Raw genomic sequence first — 21492 nt, 5'->3', positions numbered from 1 at the left:
GTTAGCTATCACAATGGCTAACATTGATGAAATCCCCATGGGAGAATGGAAGAAGAGGATGCGCGACGACACTGGCCCGGGACTTGTGCAACCCACAATTCCCGCGACTGCTACTTTCGAGCTAAAGGGTCATATCCTAGCTTTACTTAAAGAAATATCGTTTTATGGAAAAGACCATGAAGATGCCTACAAGCATTTGGACGAAGTCAATGATGTATCTGATTACTTCAATGTTCCAAACGTGCCCCGCGAGACTCAGCTACTTCGTATGCTTCCGGTGACATTCAAAGGTGCTGCAAAAGACTGGCTCAAGTCACTTCCCCCCGGATCAGTCACCACTTGGGCCAAGATGAAAGAAGAATTCATTGATCACTTTTGCCCACCTTCCAAGATAGCCAAGTTGAAGAAGGCCATTGCTAACTTTGAACAACAAGTTGGAGAGTCACTATATGAAGCATGGGAGAGGTACAAGAGCCTACTAAGAAATTGCCCACATCATGACCTAAACAGCCAGCAAGAAGTCTCCATCTTCTATGATGGAGTCAATGTCACAATCAGGCAGTTACTAGACTCGCAAGGCCTGCTCATAAAGAAGCCGCCCCCGGTGATCAAAGAATTGATTGAAGAATTCTCTAAACACTCTAGAGAATACCACAACCCTAGACATGATGTTAGTAGAGAAGCCGCTTATGCAGCTACTGAAGACTTATCCGCGGTCATGGCTATGCTAAAAACCATGGATAGGAGGATGGATAAAATGGATCAAATGATTCATGCTATTCGGGTGGGTTGTGAAAATTGCAATGGGCCTCACCTCACTAGAGACTGTGATTTAGATGAGAATGGCAATAAGAAGGTGCAAGTGTGTTACTCAAGTGGAGACCGATATGATGAAGACTGGCGCAAACAAAAGAAAGAGTGGCTCCCTTATGAAGAGTACAAGAAAGCCAAGGAGGAAAGGTTTAGGCAAAAAGGGAGAGGGTTCTACCAAAAGGAGGAGCCGGTGCAAGAGAGGAAGCCAAGCTTGGAAGAAATGCTCACCAAATTTGTAGCTGCTTCAGAAAAAAGACATAGTGATCATGATGCTGCAATTCAAGAAACAAGGACCATGCTTAGGAACCAGCAAGCATCTATCCACAATATAGAAACGCAGCTTGGGAAACTTGCTCAACAAATCAACCAAAGGTCACCGGGTGAACTTCCTAGCAAAACTAAAAATAACCCACGAGGCGCACACATAAACATAGTCACAACAAGAGGAGGGAAGATAATCACTCCCATGGCACCTATTCAGACTGAGGCATCCAAGGAATCACAGAAGGTGGAGGCAAAAAAGCAAGCAGAAAACCAAAACATACAATCTGACAGCCCTACTCGCCGAGTACCACGTATGCACTCGGCGAGTACACCACCAAATCCCAACGAGCAGGTCCCTGAAAAGCTTTACCAGCCTCCAATGCCATACCCAGCCCAAGCTAAGAAGGAGAAGCAGGAAGAGGAGTATCAGAAGTTTCTAGATCATATCAAGACTCTTCAAATCAACATACCCATCATTGAAGCCGTCATGCAAATGCCCAAATATGCGAAGTTCCTTAAGGAACTTCTCACTAATAGAAAGAAGATGGAAGAAGTGAAGAAGGTAGTACTCAATGAAAACTGCTCAGCTGCCATGCTAAATAAGCTACCGAAGAAAAAAGGTGATCCGGGGAGTTTGACTTTACCTTGCCAATTTGGAAACTTGGCCACCATTCATGCCTTAGCCGATTCGGGAGCAAGTGTGAACCTAATGCCATATTCATTCTTTAAGAAGCTGGATCTCCCGGAACCTAGGCCAATTCGCATGGCAATTCATTTGGCAAACAAGACACTCACCTCCCAAGAGGCATATGCGAAGAAATACTAGTCAAGGTGGACAAATTCGTCTTTCCCGCTGATTTCATCATTCTAGACATGGAGGCAGATCCACAAGTGCCAATCATCCTTTGAAGGCCCTTCCTCAACACGGCAAGTGCTATAGTAGACATGAGGGACTCGAAGCTCACCTTGCAGGTAGGAGAAGATTCAGTCACATTTGGGGTAGACCAAGCTATGAAGTATTCGAGGAACAGTGACGACATGGCATTCTCAATTGATATGCTTGACGAATTATTGGAGGAATGCATAACTGAAGATTCCAGCAAGTTCACAACTGATGATGAAGAATTTGATCCAGAAAAAAGACTTGATGGAAATTGAAAGACTGCTGGAAGAAGCAGATTATGAAGAATTGGTGAAACACACTGACAGTCCTACTCGTCGAGTAGGACCGATCTACTCGCCAAGTTCCTCCCCAGAAAAGGTAGAAGTCGTGAATACAGCCACAAACTCGCCGAGTACCCTACCTGCACTCGGCGAGTCCAACAGTCAGAACCAAAAATCAGACCTCAAAACTTTACCAGAACATTTGGAGTATGCTTTCCTTGAAGAAGGCAACCAAAAGCCTGTAATCATAGCCGCTGACCTATCCAATTCTGAAAAGGAAGAGCTCGTGCAAGTATTGAAGAAGCGAAAGCGGGCCATAGCATGGAGCATCACCGACATCAAGGGAATAAGCCCATCTTATTGCTCCCACAAGATCAATCTGGAAGAAGGAGCAAAGCCGGTTGTACAACACCAAAGAAGGTTAAACCCAAACATGCAAGAAGTAGTCAAGAAGGAAGTGGTCAAACTCTTACATACGGGAATTATAAAATGTTAGAAAGACTATCGGGTTATTTTCAAATACCCATAGACCCAATGGACCAAGAAAAGACCACATTCACTTGCCCAAGTGGGACTTTTGCTTATAGATGCATGCCTTTTGGGCTATGCAATGCACCCGCGACTTTTCAAAGGTGTATGACAGCCATATTCCACGATATGGTGGAAAAATTCATGGAAGTTTTTATGGACGAATTTTCCTTTTTTGGATCTTTTTTCCATGATTGTCTCACAAATCTTGACTTAATGCTTGATAGGTGTGAAAAAAACGACTTGGTCGTCAATTGGGAGAAATGTCACTTTATGGTCAAGGAGGGTATAGGTTTGGGCCACAAGGTTTCTAAAATGGGAATTGAAGTGGATAGGGCAAAGATTGGCACCATTGCCAAATTACCCCCACCAACTAATGTGAAGGGCATTAGGAGTTTCCTAGGACACGCGGGCTTTTACTGACGTTTCATAAAAGATTTTTCCAAAATAACTAGACCTCTAACACAATTACTACTAAAAGATGAACCATTTACTTTTACTAAAGAATGTTTTGAGGCATTTGAATGTTTAAAGGAAAAATTAACTACTGCCCCGATCATTATTGCACCAAATTGGAACTTACCCTTTGAGATTAAGTGTGATGCTAGTGACTTTGCATTAGGAGCTGTCCTTGGTCAAAGGGTTGATAAGCACTTTCGACCCATATATTATGCTAGCAAGACTCTAAATCCAGCCCAAGAGAATTACACCACCACTGAAAAGGAATTATTAGTTGTGGTGTATACCTTTGACAAATTCCGCCCTTACTTGGTTTTATCCAAAACTACCGTTTTTACTGACCACTCGGCTATCAAGTATTTGTTTGCAAAACAAGATGCCAAGCCAAGACTGATACGATGGGTGCTACTTCTTCAAGAGTTCGACATAGAGATACGAGACAAGAAGGGAATGGAGAATGTAGCAGTTGACCACTTGTCAAGGCTTGAGAACCCGCAATTGCAAGAAGATAAAGTTGGAGACGACATCCCGGACGAGTACATTATGGTGACAGTGGGCGAAGAGCCATGGTTCGCAGACATAGCTAATTATTTAGCTACAAAATACATCCCGAAAGATTTTAGCAGTCAACAAAAGAAGAAATTCTTTTCTGAATTAAAATATTACTTTTGGGATGAGTCATAACTCTTTCGGAGCTGTGCGGATGGGATCGTTCGAAGATGCGTATTCGGGAAGGAAAGCCGGAAAATATTAGAGCATTGTCATAGCGGGCCCACGAGTGGACATCATGGAGCACACTACACTGCAAAGAAGATCTTTGACATTGGGTTCTATTGGCCCACAATTTTTAAAGATGCAGCCCAAATTGTCAAAGAATGTGATGCCTGTCAAAGAGTGGGAAACATTTCATCTTGAAATGAAATGCCACAACATAGTATCCAAGTGTGCGAGGTGTTTCATGTGTGGGGAATCGACTTCATGGGACCATTTCCCATGTCTAAAAGAAACAAATACATACTAGTGGCGGTGGATTATGTATCCAAATGGGCGGAGGCACAAGCGTTACCAACAAATGACGGTCAGGTGGTGGTGCGGTTTTTAAAGAAATTATTTGCACGATTTGGAGTCCCGAAAGCTCTTATAAGTGACCGAGGCACACATTTTGCCAATGACCAATTGGAAAAGGTGTTAAAGAAATATGGGGTAACCCATAAGTTTTCCACATCATACCATCCACAAACTAGTGGACAAACCGAAGTGACAAATCGAGCCTTAAAGCGCATTTTGGAGAAATCGGTGGGGAGCAATCGCAAGGAATGGTCGGATAAGCTAGATGATGCACTTTGGGCTTTCCGTACAGCTTTCAAAACACCTATTGGTACTACACCATATAGGTTAGTTTATGGAAAGCAATGCCATTTGCCGGAGGAGCTAGAGCATAAGGCATTTTGGGCTTTAAAGAGGTGTAACTTCAACATGGAGGAACTAAATAGCAACCGGTTGATGCAAATGAATGCTCCTGAGGAGCTGAGGAATGATGCATACTCTATTTCATGGCTTTATAAAGAGAAGACGAAGATGTGGCATGACAAAAGGATTAACGATAAAGAAATTCATGAAGGCCAAAAAGTGTTGCTCTTTAATTCATGACTAAAGCTTTTCTCGGGAAAACTCAAGTCAGGATAGGATGGTCCTTTTCTAGTGAAGACGGTGTTTCCACATGGTGCTATAGAGCTATTATCAAGAGATGGCACGCCTTTCAAGGTCAATGGTCATAGGGTCAAAAAGTATGAAGAAGGAGTCCCCCGGAATGAAGGAATGGAAGAGTTGCTGCTGCTAGAAGGGATTGCAACCACGTAGAAGGGGAGGAGTCCAGCTAATGACTCCCAAAAAAGAAGCGCTTCTCCGGAGGCAACCTGAGTTTCAAGTTTGCATTTTCTTTCCTTTTCTTTATTTTCATTATTTTTCCTTTTCTTCATCTACTTTTAAGAACATAACTGCTTGAGGACAAGCAATGCCTAGAGTGTGGGGTGGATGGCTTAAAAACATGAGAAAATACATTAATTTTTTCAAAATTTTCACAATTTTTTCAATCTGCAAGGTTTACTCGCCGAGTTGGCACGTATACTAGGCAAGTACCTACCCGAGAAGCCCGATAAAACACGTAACGGCATTTATACTCGGCGAGTTGAACCTTTCTACTCGGCGAGTAGCCACTTTACACAGATGAAATATAAATCTGTAAAAAAGAGGGTTTTCACCCATTTAACCCCCATACTCGCCGTGCACAGCGATTTCTCAAGCAGCCAGCGATTTCGTGCGATTTCGTCCGATTATCTTCGATTTTCCACTCAATCTTCATCATTCAAAGAAAAAGGTAACATCTTTACTCTTTAAACTCATTAAAGGTTCAATCTTTATCATAGATTTGCCCCGATTTTGCTTGATTTCGGATTTGGGGGTTTCCTCAAATTCTAGGGTTTTAATTTAGCCATGAATTAGGTAATGTTATGAGGAATTTCTTTTAGATTTATGGTTAGATAACTAATTACAACAAACCCCTATGAAGAATTTGGATTTTTGGACAGTCTATACAGGTCCGGCACCGAACAGTCCCGATGTTCATCCTACTCGCCGAGTAGGTCGTGTACTCAGCGAGTAGATGACTATTCAAACCCGATTTCTTCGTTTTTAATTACTGGGTATTGTTTGTTTGTGTGTTTTTTGATGTTTTTATGCAGGTATCATGGACAGAAGGGGGCAGTCTTCTCGTGGGGGAGCCAAAGTGATATACCATGGCTTTCTTTTCAACAAATCACTTCCAAGTCATCACAAACAAGGGCCAAAAACAGATTGGAGGCGCTCAAGCAAAAGGAAATCCATTTACCAAACGCAGTTGACTGGGGGTGGTTGGGAAATGTGGGATTGGAGGAGGAGCTTACACCTTACTTGGTGAAGGAATGCAGTTGGGGGTATACCACCATCACATGTGACGGTTGGTTACAACTATTCAAGATTCAAGAGCCTATATATGCCGATTTGTGTTGGGAATTTTTTGCTACCATCTCATTTCGAGGTGGTAGTGAGTATTACAACCCCAACACAATTTCTTTTTCTTTGGGTGGGGAGTTGCGACAATGCAGCATTGCTGAGTTTTCTTGGAGGCTAGGAATTTATGACTAGAGCACGATGATGTCTGAAGACTTTGAAGCTTTTTTGGAGAACTGACATAAGGAACTTCCCGAGGCAGTGGTGGCTTCTACATGGTGGAACACGATCGCTAACCGGGTGTATATCCCTTCCACCGCTCAGGAAGGCCACATTCGCTCACCAATACACCACCTCATTCACCGCTTTGTGGCTAGCACCATCAACATGCGAAAGGATTGGGACAAGGTCCCAACCCTTGATATCTTCTATCTATGGAGTATTATTACTCCCGACGCTTTTTGCAACCTCCCCTATTACATTGCCAAATTCCTTGCTGAAGGGGCAGTTAAGGAAAAAGTCAACTCAAAAATCAATGGAGGCATGTTTGTCACTAGGCTAGCGAAGTCATTTGGGGTCCTAGAGTTGCAACAAGCTAGGGCACTCACGATTATCCACCCTCCACCATTCAACACTGCACTATATCGGAGGGCACGGATAGTCGAGAAGTTTGCCGACTCATTCACCATTCCACATGAAGACGAGCCGGCAATTCCCGAGGAGCCGGGAAGGCGGGTCCGACAACGTAGTGAGCGGGTGCGGGAAGACCCATCGGTTATTCCGGTGGAGGAGGATAATGATGGATGGAACCAATTGGAGTATCGACGCTACTTGGATGACATTGGACGAGGGGTGAATTATAATAACCAATCTTTTGAATACCTCTTCCAACAGTTGAATTTTGCCCCAAGACCCGAGCTCGGCTATCCATACATTATGAGTTGGGACGAGCGAATGAGGAGAAGAGATGGAGAAGGAGGAAGTGGCGCGGGAGGAGCTGACATGGAAGACTAAGGATGAAGAATTTTCTTTTATGTTTTGTGTGTTTATGATGTTTTGTTATGTTTTGAACAATTGTCAAACACTTGGATGATTTTTATTTTTTGTTGGGATGGTTATTACTTTCACTTTTAGTTGTTTATTTTTCAGGGATAGAAGATTAGGAAGCATACTAAATTGTGAGGGTCAAGTGAGGAATGAAAGGTTTTCAAGAAAAATATGGAGTCTTGTCCTTAGGATTGCGTCCGTGAGAGTCGAGAGTAATGGAGAATGCTTCTGCTGAAGGAATTAGAGTGAGGGTCAGTGAAATTACCAAGTTCAAGACCTGAGTCGGAAGGAATATCAGCTAGACCAGTTTTGTCAATACAGCGCCTACTCGCCGAGTGCACAAACTCTACTCGGCGAGTACCTGAGATACTACACGATATAGTTCCAAGTCAAGAGATACTCGCTGAATACACGCCACTACTCGTCACGTAGACTGGCAATTTTCGAACTCCAGAGCTGTTTTCAGTAATTTCACTGTTGCATTTATCCACTTTTTGTCAACAATTGTTACTGGGAATTTTCTAAGAAGCTTGTTCCGTGAAGTTTTCGAGTTGTCAACCACACGAGACGCATGACACCCAAGCCATGGATGAGCTGTTCCCATGGATAAAGTCAAGAGAAGAAGGACTGAAGAAGAGAGTATCAACCTATCGACAGCTACCCCAGGGGAGTTTGTTCCAATTCCCTCTATATATTTGCATTTTTATTATTTGCATAGTATGCAATGAGGGCATTGCATAAAATAAGTGTGGGGTAGGGGGTTGGTCACATATTAGAAAATTTAGAATCTTAATTTAGGCTAATTTTAAAAATTTTTGCATACCAAAAGTATTACTTAGGGACTTAATTTAGAAAATTTTGGTAAAAGCAAATTAGGATTCCATTTTAGAATTGTGTTGATGATTGCATGAAAACCCAAATGTTTAGTTGAGCCTATACACATTCTAGTGCATTTGTGGCTTCATTATTCCAGTGAAATCATGGGACAAAAACACGACCCCGCTCAGCCTGAGGGATGCAATATGTTTAGCAGCCTAAACCTGAAATGTATCTAGGAAAATTGTTATCGTTTGCCAATAAAGGTTGAGGTTGAGCGCCCCTGCTTAAGCATGTAGGTTTATTGAGTGAAAAAAGTGAGGTACATGTAAAAAAAACAAAGAGAGAATTGCAAGAAAAGTTGAAGAATTTTGGAGCAAATAAAGTGAAGATCAAAAGATCAAAAGATCAAAATTCCAAGAAATTCAAAAAGTTGAAGATACCAAAAATCAAACAATAAAGGTGGTGAATTCAAAGAGATCAAAAATCAAATTATCAAGGAAGTGAAGAATTCAAAAGAGCTCCATAGTGATATCGAAAAGTTGTAATTCTAGATTATCTATGCTTGGGTTGCTCAATTAAAAATACCTTGAGGGTAAGAGGTTTTCTGCAGATGGATTCGGAGGGTTGCATAAAATGAGCATAGTTCGGGGTGAGTGGGCGAATGTTTATGAGGATTGTGAGTATTTGGAGTATGGGGGTACTTAGGACAATTTTAGACACAAAGGCATGCGTTGCGGTCTTGGCATAATGGTTGGGTTAGATTGGAATTGTTATATGTGATTCTAATATGTTTAAAATTCAGTTTTGCTTGGGGGCAAGCAAAAGTCAAGTGTGCGGTATTTTGATATGTGCATAATTAGTTAGTTATTTAGCATACATTTTTATTCATTTTTAACTAATTATGTGAATAATATGGACAAAAGGTACTTAATATTGTTTAAATTTTGTTTCCAGTCCAAAAGACGTGCTTAGGAGTGAAAGGGAACAAGGGAAAGCAATTAGAGACCAAAGAATGAAGATTGAGGGACAAAAGTTTATCTACTCGGCGAGTACACGAGCCTACTCGGCGAGTCCAGTAGAATATTCCAGAAGATAGCCACGACTCCTGATTTAAGACGGATAACTACGAGTCTACTCGGCGAGTTGGGTCTGCTACTCGCCGAGTACACCCTGTTTTGAGATATCTATAAAAACCGAACCTTTATCCGATGGGACTACTTTTCTGGCGGTTTTTGAAGATCCAGCTGCGATTGAGAACCCTTGAAGGTGCTGAGGAATTCTAATCTTCAACCTTTTGAAGAATTGAAGCAACTAGGTTAATCATTCCACTTAGCTTTAGGAATTGAGTATGTTTAATCTAGCTAAACTTGTTTTTGTGTTTGTTTTTACTGCAACTATGAGCTAAATACGTTTTTGTTTCTGTTTGGGGAATACCAAGGAACTCTTATGGTTTAATTCTTAGCTTTTGGTTAATTGTTTATTGGTGATCTATTAAATTAAGTTTGTTAAAGAACCTTATGCATTAATCACAATTATTTTATGTTAATTGGAAGACAATTAAGCTGCATGAACATCTCTTAGTTGTTAACCTCATATGTCTATGTGAACACTAACTCATATGCTTAGGAATAATGATTATGAAACTAAGATTAATGAGACAATAGTTAGATTAATGTGTGAGCTTGTTTGAGAAACCATCAAACAAGAGGTTAATTGAACCACTAAATTGATTAACCACTACAAATCTTATTTAATCCAAATTGTTAATCTAGGGAATTAATTAGCTTAAACACTTGATCGCTGCTTGAATTAATTAATTGTCTAAGGGTTAGGAGTAATGAACATGAACCTAACCACTATAATTGGTAGCCAATAACAATTAATCTATCATAAATACAAAATAACCATAGGAGTGAATTGGTTGAACCTAAATAGAAACATGTTTATCAAATTTGGTGAATTAGTTGTTTGCTTTAGTTATTTAGTTAATTAAGTGTTTTATGGTGTGCTTAAGTTTCTAGTCTTGCAAAACTAGAAGAAAAACCTTTTACTTTCATTAATTGCTTAGTTAAAATTAGCCATTAGTTTAGTTTTCCGTTCCCTGAGTTCGATACCTTACTTACTAAACTATACCACTAAAAGACAAGTTCACTGCCTTTGTGTGCTAAATTTATTAATAAAAAGTAGGAATAAAACAAGTACATTTACACACATCACCTTGTCGAAGTTTCGAGACAGATTCAACACGACGCTGTAGGACGTAAATACTGAATTTACGATAGAACAATATTTAGCCTTATTGACCTAAACGAAAGTCGTAGAATATGTTAAATCGAGAGTGTGCATAAAAAGAACACCTAAATCTGACTTCGTGTGAGGAAGTTATGATTTTTCGAAGTTTCGACCTCGCAATATGCAACCCAAAGTTTGAATACGAGATCGAGTGATTTCTAGCAGAAACAATCTAAACAAGAATCGAAGATCTCATCGATAGTAGTCCAACGGTAAAAAGACAGATGAAAACAGACATTAGATGAAGAAGTTGTGAATTCCTAACAGAGTTTTTCGGTCCCGGCCTACTAAAATAATATAATAAAAGTTAAATTCAAAATTAGCCGATGGAGTCTAAACGAGAGTTGTAGAGCATAATATCACCTATCTGTGTATATAAAGAGCGTCGAAAACGGAGCTCGTATATGAAAGATATGAATTTCTGAATTTTGGGGCATGAACTTCCACCTGTGTCAGAGCTCACAACGTAAGCATAGTGTTCATGGCGTGAGCAGGTGATGGGTGCCTTCCAGAGCAAGTGGCTGAATGATGAACGCAATGACATATCGAGCTCACGACGTGAGCACAGATTTTCAGCCCTATAAATAGAAGTTGAAGGGCAGCCGACCATGGTTGCTAATTCCCCATTCTCTCACTCCTGATACTCTCTCTAGCCGTCTTGAAGTACTCCCGAATCCCTGGTATCATCTCGAGACCCGAAGCGAGTCCCGAAGCCTCGAAGATCCCGAGAAGAAAAGAGTTTTGAGTCGAAGCTCTACCCACGAGAAGCCCGGCATGTGAAGATATCACAGTTTCACCGAAGAATACCATTTTAAGAGTCGTAGTGCTTTTCGAGCATTGTCTTATCAAGTGAGTACATAGTCCTTTTCATATAAATGAATTTTATTAGAAGTATTGTTGTATGTATTAAGTATATGTTTTGAGTGAGGGTATCTTCCCTTTTCTTGTAACACATAACTATGAAGTATCTCATATAAAGTACGTGATATATATATATATATATATATATGTGTGTGTGTGTGTGATCTGTTTATTTGGAATGTGTATTGAATGAATATCTCATCAAGTTTTAAGTTATATATGAATGTATGTTTATATATTGTTATCTATAGAATATGTTAGGTTAGAACATGGGTAGATAGTTGACGTGAGATAAATTGATGAGAGGCCCCGATGTTGTTGTTTACTTAGTCATCTAGCGGCGTATGTATGGCAACCACAGACTCTTTCTAGACAGTCCAATGGAACGCTGGCAGGCTCATAACCTGTTGGTATTGTGAACGATGTGTTCACTGGTGTACTCTATCCCCCTCATGGTTTCCTTTAGGACATCTATTGTTGTGGAAACCCCTTTGCAGTAATGTCCATCCCGATGAAAATTCCTAGACTAGGTCCCTCGTGATAGTTATTGTTTTAGGGACGTAAAGTGAGGATAACGGGAATGGGTAATCGGGTTATTGTTGGTTGGTGAAAATTAAATATAATTATTTATTGTGGGTTGAAAACCTATATGCTCACCAGGCTCCCAAGCCTGACCCACTCAGTTTCTTTGTATTACAGGTAGTGGCGTGAGAGCATAAGTTGGACAGCTTGTGAAGATATTTTGTTTATAGGCCAGTAGTTGTATATAACTGTTGTAAGGCTTATAATGTGTCGTTTATGCTTTTGGTATGTATCAGAACATGACATCTGGAGTTTTGTTATATATGAAAATACATTTCTTTAAGGAATGCTTTGATAAATTTTGTTTATTATATTTCGTTTTGGGAACAAATTCCGCAACTCTTTTAAATCAAAGGATTATTCTGAAAATTATTTTTAAAGCGTAAATTAGATCGGTCTTTTCTGGCCGTGAAAATGGGGATGTCACACTTTCTCACTTGCCAGTGAAAGCTATGGCTCCGTGCAGTTTCATAATACTCTCTCACTCGCCATGGGCTCACCCCATGGTTTTCTCTAGTAATCTCAAGTGATTACTCCCACTCGGATCCACTCACTCTCTTATCACCCTATAATCTCATCCTTGATTCATCACTCCACTAAGTTCACTATCAAATACTCCAAAGCCCAACATAGACAGGTACACATACCACCCAGGTTAAGCATCACTACTTTTGACGACAATCGTCACGACATAATACTTTTTCTCACTGCAGTTCACATTCTTAGATAATCCCGTTTGATGACAATTAGCTGAAGGGCTCCCACTGGGACCATAGTCACTTGATACTCCACTTTCCATCTCGTAACTCAAGTCTCAAAATAATCCGAAAATGTAGGGCATCATACTCGAATACCTAGGTATACCATCACAGAACTTCACAAAGTCTTGCCTCAACCACTAATCTCCCACTCACGGCATCATACTCAGATATCGTTATGCACCCCCTCAGAATCTCACAATGTATCTCCTCGACCACTAATCTCCCCTCATACAACTCTTACTTCGAAATACTCCAACTCTCAATTTGAAACACGCAGGAATCATCAATGACTCAAAATACGTTGACGACAATCCGAAACCCCATCCTCTATTAATCAAAAACCCATGCAAGAATACTAATATCGACTCTGAAGTTGGTTGCTAACACAAATTCTGCCCTTCCCAAAGCATATAACAACCCATACGTTGAGCTATAATTCTCAACCGTAACAACCTCCAAGGGTTTCCAACCACTATAAAGTCCCTGACCTACGGCTACTCGTCGTGGATACACTCATCTCGTACAGCATGCACTATCTCGCTCTACACCTTGCCTCATCCGCCAATAACCCAAGTCTCATGAATACATACTGCACATCTCCATAACCAGCTCTCTAACTACACTTGAACAATTTTTTGATCATCTCGATAAAATATCTAGTTCTCCCCCACTCTGGGTTTGAACCATCACCAGTTGACATGCCAATAGTCTGCTCACATATTGTTTCACCAGGTACTTCACACTTGGCTCTTGGAACGTACTATATAACACTCGATGACCTTACTGATAGAGACTAAGCAACTCCAAATATCCCATATCTCATATGAAATCCTTGGAATCCTCCCAATGTGACTGCCTCTAGTCATCCCGAAATCTCATACCGACACACCGCGGGATATCCCAACTGTCCCAAGTTAGTCACGACTCTCAATCTGGAAATAATGCACTATCACATACCTCATCTCTGATCCCTCATTCCATCACGTCGATCATCATAGAAACAAGATACTTCACTCTACCAATCAATACACAGCGTAGGCAACGAGGGCTGCCGCCCCGGTATACTCCTCTTGATCACTTGAAACTTTTGCTAACAAGTATGCCTCACTCGGCTAAGGCATCTGTCACACCTCGAAAACCGAAGGCGGAAACATTTCCAGGGTTGACTCCACGCTGAGTATCAAATCCAATGCAAATAGTAAGTAAAGTAGAACAACCATTACATTACATATAGAAAATTTTTACATTTGTTTCAAAAGATATAGTTATACAGTTGTGATACATAGTATAAACATAGACAAAACGAACGGGTCTTGTACGCACTCCATCCTGGATTAAGTGAATCTTCGAGTACCAGTTCTATCAGTGACCTGAGAACACAAGCGGTTTGAAAATCAGCATAACGCTGGTGAGTTCATAAGTGGTTTTTGTTTTGTGAAAATGTTCATATTTCCTTTCTGTTTCTGAAAATGTAACACACGCCAAGAAAATCTCACATTTTCTTAAAAAGGTTGGTTGTTGTTTCACATAATGTAATGTAAAGTTGTACACTGAAAACACGTTTACTATTGTGAAAAACATACATTTAGGTTATCTGTTTTGTTATACTGTTCTGGTTATGTACCAAAGGATTCCCAGGAAAGTCCCATACTTTCCTGATGGTATATTACCTTATGTAAAAGATGTACTCTTGTTAGACCTGGTTATGTACAAGGTTTCCCAGGAAAGTCCCATACTTTCCTGTATGTTGGTTTCCGTATGTAAAATATGTAAAAGATGTATTCCTATTAATGTGGTTATGTTCAATGCTTCCCCAGGAAAGTCCCATATTTTCCTGAATGTTGGTTATAAAAGTAAAAGATGTATTCCGAAACCTGGTTATCTTGTGAAGTGTATAAAGTTGTTCATTATTACTATAAGTAAATTTCTGTTATCCTAATTGCGAGTTCCATAACCATACGATAGACTAAACATGTGGCAATAAGTAGTCCACATCCTTATGACTTTCGTCACCCTTGAACCATTTCGGTTCGGCTGTAGCTAGCAGCCGGGTGTGGGGTAGTCAGCCCCGTATAGATCTATACACTCAAGTCACGCTCTCTAAATCCTAGAGATTTTGGTTACGGGTGTAGTCCTCCACTCGCGTATCTCTGTGGAGTGTTCGCCGAGGACGTGTCTCCAATCATACAGGATTAACAAACTTACTAGTAATAATATGATAGTCCTCCACTCGCGTATCTCTGTGGAGTGTTACCGAGGACAAACAGTGTACAAGTTTTATGTTCATATGTTCTAATGTCATGCTTTTAACTGATAAAATGTGGAAAAACATTTGTGAATTATATAAAACACATCAGTTTATAAACCCATTTCATAAATAATATGTTTACATAATCTGCATGTTCAAACAGTTATCTGTTGTATCAATCAGTGTTAAAAGCATATAAATTGTGAAATACACATACAAAAACAAGTTTTTGAGTACAAGAAAACCCTTGTACTTTGCTTGTGTTCCCCCTGAAAACAGTGAAAACAATGAAAAAGGGTAGGGGTATGAACTCACCAGACTCGGAAATGCGACGGTTTCAAACACTAGGCGTTGGTTCGGGGCTTGATTACTCGCGATGTCCCTATGTAAAATGAAATAATGTCCATATATATCTAATTATATTTAAATTCACTAATTAGATGGAACATTACACTCCAATGAGGTTAAACACCTCAAAACGAGTGTTTGGAGTGACCCGGGTGACATCTACGGATGTATAATGGCACTAGGGACTTGGGATTTGAGTTTACTCCCCAAGAGTAAACATTTAAATGAGTTTACGGCCATATACCACACACATACATGAGTTCATGGCCGTGAACTCATGTGGGTGTGATTTTGAGGGTTTAATGGCTTGTTTGGACTTGGGGATTGTTGGAATGAATTACTAAAATGTCTTGGAATGATTTAAATGAATTTATACCACTTAAAAGGGAGTTCACGGATGTAAACTTGGAGTTTACGGCCGTAAACTCTCCTATGGTCAAGAGAAACTGTTTTGAAGCACTTAGAGCAATCATATGTGATTCTAGTAATTTTTCCAAGCCTTGGAGTGATTTAAGGGCATCATCTAACATACTTTTATGAGTTTACGGCCTAAGAGTATGTGCCAAGGCCGTAAACTCCTATATGTGGCATTTTGATATGTTAAACCCCCCCCCCAAACTATTTTTAGATGGTTCTATGATTTATTCCAAGGCTATTGGCTAAGTTTCAAGGCAATCTAACATGTAAAAAGGTGTTTACCCCCATGTTTGAGGAATTTATGGCCCAAGCACATTCCTTGGCCGTAAACTCTCTTTTGTCCCTTAAAGTTCAAGATTTAAGTGTTTCAAGTCCCGATTTGTAAGCCTCAAAGTCGTATCTAAGTCCCAACAATGATTTGGAAGGGTTAATTGGCTCAAAAACCCCATTTTCAAGTGTTTACGGCCCAAGCTTGATCCTTGGCCGTAAACACATGTTCCAGGTCCTAAATCCTTGTTTAAACATCAATTTGAAGGCTAAAGAGGTTAGATAACAAGTTAGGGATGTTACCTCTTTGATTTGGAGCCTAAAATCTTTGTTTTTGGACCTTTGATTATGGATGAGGAGAGAGGTTGGAGAGTGGTTAAAGAAAGATGGCCAAAAGCTTCAAATGGAAGCTTTGAATCATTTATATAGTGTTCGGGAATTGGACACGGCGGAATTCTACCCGATACCGGCGTTAGGCGGGGCTTTTGGTCGCACCCGACCAAATTGCCGTAACCCGATATGGTCGATTCTACAATTAATCTGATAACTATTATGGGGTGTTAGAATGATTTCAAATGGAATTAAGACACCCATTAAGTCATTTTAGATCAATACAAGTTAATGACTTAATTAAACGGCGAAATCGGAAACAAATTTGGAAACGGCGTTTGGTTGATCGAATTGGAGTACAATTTGAGTTACAAGAAGTGATATGGAATTTCGGGTTGTTACATTATCCCCCCGTTAGATGGAATTTCGTCCCGAAATTCAAGACAAGATACAAGACACAATACAAATCATGGATCTAGAAAGAGTTGCGGATACTTCTGTTTCATCGAGTCTTCCCGCTCCCAAGTGAACACCGGTCCCCGCTTGGCATTCCAGCGAACCTTCACTAACGGGATGCGACTTTGTTTCGTACGTTTGACTTCTCGATCCATGATTTCGATCGGTTCCTCCACGAATTTGAGGTTTTCATCGATCTCGATCTCGTCTAAAGGAATCACTAGGGTTTCATCGGATAGGCACTTCTTGAGATTTGAAACATGGAAGACGGGGTGGATGTTACTGAGCTCGTGAGGTAAAAGTTTATAGGCTACCGGACCGATCCTGGCAAGGATCTCGAAAGGTCCAATGTACCTCGGATTAAGTTTCCCATGCTTACCAAAGCGTACAGTGCCTTTCCAGGGCGAGACTTTCAACAGGACACGGTCTCCAACTTGGAATTCCAGTGGTTTCCGACGGTTATCAACGTAACTCTTTTGGCGATCACGTGAAGCTTTCAGTCGTTCTCGAATTTGGATGATCTTCTCAGTGGTTTCACGGATGATTTCAGGACCAGTGAGAGCACTGTCGGGGACTCGACTCTTGGCTAACTGTGTATCCCCTACCTCGGCCCAGCACAGAAGGGATCTGCACTTGCGACCGTATAGGGCTTCAAACGGGGCAGCCCTAATGCTGGTGTGGTAACTATTGTTGTACGAGAATTCGATCAAAGGTAGATGTGTGTCCCACGACTTTCCAAAGTCAATGACACATGCCCTAAGCATGTCCTCCAGGGTTTGGATTGTTCTCTCACTTTGTCCATCGGTCTGAGGATGATACGCCGTGCTCATGTCTAGTTTGGTTCTAAGAGCTTTCTAGAGAGACTGCCAAAGTCGGGAGGTAAACCTGCTATCTCGATCAGAGATAATGGACACAGGTACACCGTGCAGTCGGACTACCTCTTGGATGTAAATCCGTGCGAGTCTTTCCATCCTGTATGATTCTTTGATCGGAACAAAGTGAGCGGACTTTGTCAAACGATCGACAATTACCCAAATGGTATCGTACCCACTCGAACACTTGGGTAGTTTGGTGATGAAATCCATGGTAATCATCTCCCATTTCCATTCGGGTATGTCGGGCTGCTGGAGCAGACCCGAGGGTTTCTGGTGCTCAACTTTAACCTTGGCGCAAGTCAGACACTTGCCCACAAATGTAGCTATCTCAGCCTTCATGTTTGGCCACCAGTATTTTTTCTTGAGATCTAAGTACATCTTGTCAGAGCCCGGGTGAACAGAGTATCTGGTTCTGTGTGCTTCCTCCATAACTATCTCTCTGAATCCTCCGAACTTGGGAATCCAGATCCGATCCATGAAACAATAGACTCCGTCACCTCTAATCTCAAGTTTCTTTTCCATTCCTCTCAAGGTTTCGATCATCATGTTCTCGGGTTTGAGGGCTTCTAACTGGGCTTCTCGGATTTGCATAGGTAGGTTGGAATGGATGGTCATCGTCTGGTTCTTCACTTTGTGGCTTGCACTCTCCTTTCGGCTAAGGGCATCTGCTACCACATTGGCCTTACCGGGATGGTAACGGATTTCACACTCATAATCACTGAGTAGTTCTACCCATCGCCGTTGTGTCATGTTCAAGTCTTTCTGGTCAAAGATGTGTTGCAGGCTCTTGTGATCAGTGAAGATCGTGCACTTGGTTCCGTAGAGATAATGTCTCCAAATCTTCAACGCAAAGAATACGGCTCCTAGCTCCAAGTCATGTATGGTATAGTTGACCTCGTGTGCTTTCAACTGTCAAGAAGCATAAGCAATCACCTTTCCTCTTTGCATAAGCACACAGCCTAAGCCTTGAGTAGACGCATCACAATAGACAACGAAGTCCTCTGTCCCTTCGGGTAGGGACAGAACAGGCACACTGCATAAGGCTTTCTTCAGCGTCTGGAATGCGGTTTCTTGTTTATCACTCCAACAAAAGGGTACACCTTTCTGTGTTAGAGTGGTTAAGGGTTTGGCGATTCTGGAAAAATTCTGGATGAATCTCCGATAATAGCCAGCGAGACCCAAGAATTACCGGATTTCTGTGGGTGACTTCGGTGCTAACCAATTCTCTATCGCCTTTATCTTGGAAGGATCGATATGAATACCCTCCTCGCTTACTACATGACCGAGGAAAGTTACCTTCCGAATCCAGAACTCGCATTTGGAAAATTTTGCGTACAGCTTCTCGGATCGAAGAGTTTCCAACACTAGCTTCAAGTGTTGTTTGTGGTCTTCTTCGCTTCGGGAATAGACGAGTATGTCATCAATGAACACAATGACAAAATTGTCCAGATAAGGACGACACAACCGGTTCATCAGGTCCATGAACACCGCCGGTGCGTTGGTTAGACCAAAGGGCATCACTACGAACTCGTAGTGTCCATATCGAGTCCTGAAAGTTGTTTTGGAAACATCACTCTCATGAACTCATAGCTGATGGTACCCTGATCGAAGGTCTATCTAGGAAAAGTAACTGGCTCCCTGGAGTTGATCGAAGAGGTCATCTATTCGCGGAAGAGGATATCGGTTTTTGACAGTCAACTTGTTCAGCTCGCGATAATCGATACACATTCGAAAGGATCCATCTTTCTTCTTGACAAACAAAACCGGAGCTCCCCAGGGTGAGGAACTCGGTCTAATGAATCCTTTACTGAGCAACTCGTTGAGTTGACTAGATAACTCCTGCATTTCTGCTGGAGCTAAGCGATACGGAGACTTCGCTACGGGAGTAGCTCCAGGAATTAGGTCAATACGGAACTCGACCTGACGCTCAGGAGGAATTCCTGGAAGCTCTTCGGGAAACACATCAGGAAAGTTACAGACTTCGGGGTTGCTCACGAGGTCTTTAACTTCGTGCTTCTCGTTGATTACATGGGCCAAGAATGCAATGCACTCCTTTCGTAGGAGCTTTTGAGCTTTGATGCAGGAAATGATACGAATGTTGGAACTGAGTTTATCGCCATAGATTACTAGAGTTTGACCCGAAGGAAGGTTGAGACGGATGGCTTTTTCGAAACAAATGATATCCGCATGATTGGGACTCAACCAATCCATGCCAATGATGACATCAAAGCTCTTTATGGATACCGGCATGAGATCGATAGGAAACGAATGGTCGTTCAGGGTAAGGGTACAACCTACGAACACTTCGCTCGTGTTTTCTTTCTCACCGTTCGCCATCTCGACGGTAAACGCTTCGGTTAAAGGTTAGGAATTATGTTTTAGGTTATGTTTGAATGCATGACTAATAAAGCTCCTCTCCGCACCCGAATCGAAAAGAATATTAGCATATGAGTTGTCGAGAAGGAACGTACCCGAGACAACAGTGGGATCAGCGACCGCTTCCTCCCATCCCATGGCGAGGTCCCTTCCGGCGTTGTCAGCTATAGACTTCTTAGGGCAGTTTCTTTTAAAGTGCCCGACCTCACCACAGTTGTAGCATGCTTGACCAACACCTGCTCCCGAAGATTGATTGGCCGATTGGGCTGTAGCTTTGTAGAATCGGACTGTGTGCCCCTTCTTACCACAATTTGTAAAGGAAAGTTCTCGACATGGGCCGGGGTTGTGGTGATACTTGCACTTGTCATAGAGAGGGAGATTACCAGCATACCGACTGGTAGGAGTTGGAGTTGTGAATCCCACAACAGAGGTAGCAGCAACGGGGGTAGTAGCAGCATGAACTGCTACTGTTTGCTGTCTTTTGGAGGATCCTTGGGAAGATTGACCCTTCTTTTTCTTCCAGAATTTTTTTTTCTCACCACTCCTTTTGGTCGATTCATGAGCGGTAGTGGTTTCCTCGACATCATCACTGTGGTCAATTATGGCTTGGGCTAAAGTCTTAGCACGATCATATGTATCCGGGCGAGCAGCTAAGACATGACCCTTTGTTGGATTGGTTAACCCCCAAATAAACCTCTCGATATTTTTGCTTTCAGGAGTGACCAGACCAGGACAGAGAAGGGCAAGATCATCGAATCGGGAAGTGTATGCAGCAATGTTGGAACCTTTCATCTTCAGGTTCCAGAGCTCGTGTTCTAGCTTCTGCATTTCACCACGGGGACAGTATTCAGCAAGGAGGAGTTCTTTCATGGCGTCCCAGCCCATGGCATTGGCTACGGGTAAGGTCAAGGATTTGACTCGGCCGTTCCACCAAGTCAAAGCTTTATCACTGAAGGTACAGGCTGCAAATTTGACCTTATCAAACTCAGCACAGGCACAGATTTCGAAAATGGATTCGATTTTCTCGAACCATCGGGACAAGGAAATGACACCACAAGTGCCATCGAAGGATGAAGGCTTCGCATTCATGAAGTCCTTGTAGGAACCCTCCTTTTGATGTTCCTGGTTACTTTCTTGATTCTGATTGCTACCTCCTGAACCACCGGAACCACCGGTGTTTAGTTAGGACATGGCAGCTGCCACCGCGGCGGTAACAGCTGTCTGGAATAACACGGGATCAATTTCAGTAGGAGGTGGTGGCGGAGGGTTGTTGGTCTTTGAGGTGGGTCTCTTTCTGGGAGGCATGTTGATCTAATAAGATCAAGAAAGAGAGAGGATGATAAGTCCTCTGAATTGGATCGAGAGATATGACAGATATTTATTCCAAATAAGCGATAAAGCAGGAAAGAGTTATCAAAGCAGGTAAACTATCGCTAATGGAATGATCAAGGATCTATAGGTGAACGAGGATTCTTTCAAAGAATTGGCTCGAGAAATACTCCCATAGTATTTCATGATTCGTTACTACACTGGCGCGATGTTTATGGTATTAGGGTAAGTTTTAGGCATGCCGCATACCACAGTCACTCCCAAGCAC

The 21492-nt window shown here is 41.7% G+C and overlaps 1 non-coding gene across 1 annotated transcript; it reads right to left on the bottom strand.

Annotated features, from left to right (window-relative positions):
- Positions 1–397: 397 nt before the first annotated feature.
- On the bottom strand, positions 398–504 carry LOC111888511 (small nucleolar RNA R71). Its single transcript, XR_002849242.1, has one exon. It is a non-coding gene; the product is annotated as a small nucleolar RNA R71 (small nucleolar RNA).
- Between the last annotated feature and the right edge of the window lie 20988 nt (positions 505–21492).

This window comes from Lactuca sativa, chromosome 2 (genome assembly GCF_002870075.4).
Source record: "Lactuca sativa cultivar Salinas chromosome 2, Lsat_Salinas_v11, whole genome shotgun sequence".
Lineage (NCBI taxonomy): Eukaryota > Viridiplantae > Streptophyta > Magnoliopsida > Asterales > Asteraceae > Lactuca > Lactuca sativa.
Note: the sequence above shows the minus strand (reverse complement) of the source record. Positions and strands in the feature narration are given on the sequence as shown.